The following is a 4,889-nucleotide window of genomic DNA, read 5'->3' as shown; positions in this document are numbered from 1 at the left end:
TGACGAATGGAGGAGTCAAGAAGAAAGATGGAGAGGAAAGGTGTGTTAAGACGAGCAAATTCCGAAGGAGGGATGAAGGATGTGTGGGAGGAAGGAAGGAAGGATGGAAGGATGGAAGGAAGGAAGGAAGGAAGGAAGGAAGGAAGGAAGGAAGGAAGGAGGAAAGGAAGGAAGGAAGGAAGGAAGGAAGGAAGGAAGGAAGACAAAAGAAAAATAGAGAAAGAAAGGAAGGAAGGAAGGAAGATAAGAAAAAAAGAAAAGAAGGAAGGAAGGAAGGAAGAAAAAAGGAAGAAGGAAGGAAGAAAAAGAAAGAAAGAAAGAAAGAAAGAAAGAAAGAAATGAATGACTAACTGAAGGAAGGATGGAAGGAAGAATGAAACAAAGAATGACAAAGATACAAACACAAAAAGAAGGAACAGGAATAAGGAACAAGAGAGAGAGAGAGAGAGAGAGAGAGAGAGAGAGAGAGAGAGAGAGAGAGAGAGAGAGAGAGAGAGAGAGATAATGAAGGGATAATTTCTCTCCATTATTACAACCTACGTGAATATTCTAGGGAATCTTCACCATCTTTCCTCTCTCTCTCTCTCTCTCTCTCTCTCTCTCTCTCTCTCTCGTATCTTCCTTCCTCACTCACATAAATCATCACCATAAACCCATCTTTCTTTTCCTCACTAAAAAGATCTTAGATATTGTGACACGCTCTCTCTCTCTCTCTCTCTCTCTCTCTCTCTCTCTCTCTCTCTCTCTCTCTTTCCTATTCCTTCTTTTCCTTCTTTTCTTTCTGTCTTTCTTGGTTGGTTTATTTTCTTTCCTTCCTTCTTTCTTTCTTTTTTCTTTCTTTTTCTTTTTTCCTTCCTTCCTTTTTTTCTCTCTTTCTCATGTCTTCTTTTTCTATGTTCCTTTTTTTAATTTTATTTTATATATTACTCTGTTTCTATACAAATCTCTCTCTCTCTCTCTCTCTCTCTCTCTCTCTCTCTTTTTGTCATTTTCTTTTAATTTCCTCTGCATTTATTCACGTTTTCTTTCCTTACTGTTTTTTTCCTTCTGTCTGTCTGTCTGTCTGTCTATCTCTATCTCTCTATTACTCTATCTATCTATTTGTCTGTCTATCTATCTGTCTGTCTGTCTGTCTGTCTCTCTCTCTAGTCATGTTTTCTCTTTCCTCTACTCCTTCATTATATATTTTTCTTTTTCTCTCTCTCTCTCTCTCTCTCTCTCTCTCTCTCTCTCTCTCTCTCTCTCTCTCTCTCTCTCTCTCTCTAGTCCTTCATTATTTTTCTTTCTCTCTCTCTCTCTCTCTCTCTCTCTCTCTCTCTCTCTCTCTCTCTCTCTCTCTCTCTCTCAGCTCCTGAAGTGGAATTGAAACAGCGAGATAAGGTGAAGGAACATTTGAATATCAATACCAAATCTCAACTTCGCTGGATTTCTGGAGGTGCTCGTGGGATATTATATTTCTCTCTCTCTCTCTCTCTCTCTCTCTCTCTCTCTCTCTCTCTCTCTCTCTTCGTTTGTTGTTACATGATCACGTTTTTTTTTTCAGCTTGTTTCTTTCTTTCTTTCTTTCTTTCTCTCTCTCTCTCTCTCTCTCCGGGCTTCCCTGCGGCGATTGTTCTCACACACACACACACACACACACACACACACACACACACACACACACACACACACACACACACAGAGAGAGAGAGAGAGAGAGAGAGAGAGAGAGAGAGAGAGAGAGAGAGAGAGAGAGAGAGAGAGAGAGAGAGAGAGAGAGAGAGAGAGAGAGAGAGAGAGAGAGAATAATAACAACAACAACATCTCCCTACTCCTGTTTCAGTCACAAGGGTTTTTAAGAGTAGTTTGAAGGTTTTATTGACAGATTAACCTTACATCTATTTCAAGCGGGATTTGATGGTGCTATTGACAGATTACATTGATATCTACCTCCTCAAAAGCAAAAACAGTCTTACGAACAAAGCGCCTAAAAACTGTGGACATTGAAAAACAGTGGCCATATAATTTGTATTTCTAAAAGATTCTTGTTTAAAAAAAATAAAAGTTTTTTAGGGGAAGCTTTATGGTTAAATTGAAAGATTAACATGATTAACAAAACACGTACGAATAAATTCTATCATCTCTGTGGACTTTGAAAACTAGAGGCCCCATAACATATATTTTACAAAAGAGTCTTCTTTGAGTCACGGGTTTTTAAGGGCAGTTTGATGGTTGTATTGACAGAATAAAATCACATCTACTTTATCAATACGATTTACGAATATGATTTCTCATTTCTGCGGACTTTGAAAAATAGTGGCCACAAAACCTATATAGGAGAAGGAGGAAATAAAAGAGGAAGATAATAAAGGGAAGAAGAGGACAAGTGAGAAAGAAGAGAAGGGAAGCGAGAAAGTGAGAAAAAGAAGAGAAGAAGGAGGAAGAATGGAAGGGGAAGAAGAAATAAGATGAGAGAGAGAGAGAGAGAGAAGGAAAGAAGAGGAGACATGAGGAGGAGGAGAAAGGAAGAATGGAAAGGAGAAGAAGAAGAAAGGAGATGAGAGAGAGAGAGAGAAGAGAGAGAGAGAGAAGAGAAGAGGAGAGAGAGGAAGAGAAGAGAAGAGAAGAGAGAGAGGAAAGAGAGAGGAGAGAGAGAGAGAAGAGAAGAGAAGAGAAGAGAAGAGAAGAGAAGAGAAGAGGAGAGGAGAGAGGAGAGAGAGGAGAAGAGAAGAGAGGAGAGAAGGGAGGAGTGAATAAAGAAGGGAAGGGAAGGAGAAAGCCGTGATGATGTGCTTCAAATTTAAACTTTTGATATTATCTATTCCCTGACGCTTCCTCAGCCTCTTATAAAAGTTTTAGTGCAGCCCTGGTGATGAAGAGGCGCGCACATTATTATCATTATTATTTTTGTTGTTGTTATTATCATTATTATTATTATTATTATTATTATTATTGTTTCCTTCACTACAAGTTATATTTTTACCTTTTTTTGTGATTTTAGAGGTACCATCACTGCTATTGCTACTACTATTACTTTACTACTACTACTACTACTACCATACTACTACCATTGCTACTATCATTACTACTACCATACCACTACTACTACTACTACTACTAATAATAATACTTTCATCTCCACCACCACAAGAGTTAAAAGGCCCAGACAAAACAGTAGCAGTAGTGAAGGCAATTACAAGCAGATAAGCAGGTGAGCGATAATCCATCAAGGAGAGCGAGGCGAGGCAAGAGTGACGGACGTGTTGCATTAGCTGTGTCACGCCATTACGTTAATTGGTCGTGTTTTCATGCAAGGGTGGTGGGGGCAACGATGACTCTCGACACACACACACACACACACACACACACACACACACACACACACACACACACACACATTAACTCTTTCGTGACGCATTTCCATATTTATTTTTCTTACTACTTAGTGATTTTATACAGCTTTAGAATCTAATGTGGAGGGGGGGGGTTTTAAATAGTGAAGACTGGCCATTAGTCTCCTGACCTCCATAGACCCTACCTAATGTGAATAAAATCGTCTAATGACAGTCAAAACACATGGTAAAACTGCGTCCCAGTACTGAAAGGGTTAATATTCGCTGCGACAATGGAGCTTGTTGTCAAAAGTATACGAGGGAAATTATTCTTCATTACCTTTCATATTTCTTTTTTTATATTTTCTTATTTATTTTCTTTTCTGTTTACATCTCGCCTGTCGCTTAGGGAAAAGAGGCGAGGGCGAGGCGCAGAAATGTAAGAAGAGGAAGGAAAAGAGAAATGGAAGGAAAGAGAGGAGTGTAACAGAGGAAGTGAAAAATTATACTTTGATATATATATATATATATATATATATATATATATATATATATATATTAATTAACCTTTCGACTATGAGACACGCCTTTTCTCTAGTCACGTACCAGTTCAGGTGTTTTATTTTTAGTCTACATGTTTATTTTCTTTGTCTATGTGTGTCTTTCGATGAAGCTTTCTTTAATCTAAACTATACAGGTGTGCTGCCCACCTGTCCCCACACACCACACACCACATGCTACAGGTGACGGGGAATTGCGCTCTCTCTCTCTCTCTCTCTCATGCATACATACTCAGTAGATCTTCACGTTTATTCTCTCTCTCTCTCTCTCTCTATCTATCTATCTATCTATCTAACTCTCTCTCATTGGAAATAAATATAAAAACAGGATCAACAAAACACAGCGCCCGAACAGGGACTCGAACCCTGGACCCTTAGGTTAAAAGCCTAATGCTCTACCGACTGAGCTATCCGGGCTTCTATCCAAACCGTGTGAGCGTAAGTAGATAAACCCCGTGACTCATACTGCTCGCCTTTACGTCACTATACTGTAAGCTACGACAGTGCAGCATTATCGTTTGTGTTGTATAGTGACTTGATACTTAACTGAAGGTAACTAAATGAAGGATGGGTTAATAAAAAAAGTTTCGTATTTGTGATGTTTGAAAAAAAAAAAGAAAAAAAACTATTGGGATTAACAGAGTGATTTTGAGAATACTTAACTCAATGTGATTAAATGAAGAATGAGATATTAAAAGAGAGTTTAGTATTTGTAGTAATGATGTTTAAAGAAAGAGAGGAAAAGATATTGGGATAAATTTAGAGACTGACTTAAAGGTTAGTTAACTCAATGTCTTTAAATGAAGGATGTGTTTTTGTGAAGATTTTAGTATTTGCAGTCATTTTAAAGAAAAGAGGAAAAGAATATTGAGATAAACACTGATAAATATGGACAGATGAATAAACACACAAAGAGAAAAAAAAAAAAAAAATGCAACGGAATAGAAAGATAAACAAAGAAACAAGAAAAAGAGACAAAATAAACATAAACACACAAATAAAAAAAAAAATCTATACA

General features: G+C 37.7%; 1 non-coding gene across 1 annotated transcript; it reads right to left on the bottom strand.

Moving 5' to 3' along the window:
• Nucleotides 1-4,215: 4,215 nt before the first annotated feature.
• Nucleotides 4,216-4,288, bottom strand: Trnak-uuu. The gene has a single exon. It is a non-coding gene; the product is annotated as a tRNA-Lys (tRNA).
• Between the last annotated feature and the right edge of the window lie 601 nt (nucleotides 4,289-4,889).

Source organism: Portunus trituberculatus, chromosome 39, assembly GCF_017591435.1.
Source record: "Portunus trituberculatus isolate SZX2019 chromosome 39, ASM1759143v1, whole genome shotgun sequence".
In the NCBI taxonomy this organism is placed as follows: domain Eukaryota; kingdom Metazoa; phylum Arthropoda; class Malacostraca; order Decapoda; family Portunidae; genus Portunus; species Portunus trituberculatus.
Note: the sequence above shows the minus strand (reverse complement) of the source record. Positions and strands in the feature narration are given on the sequence as shown.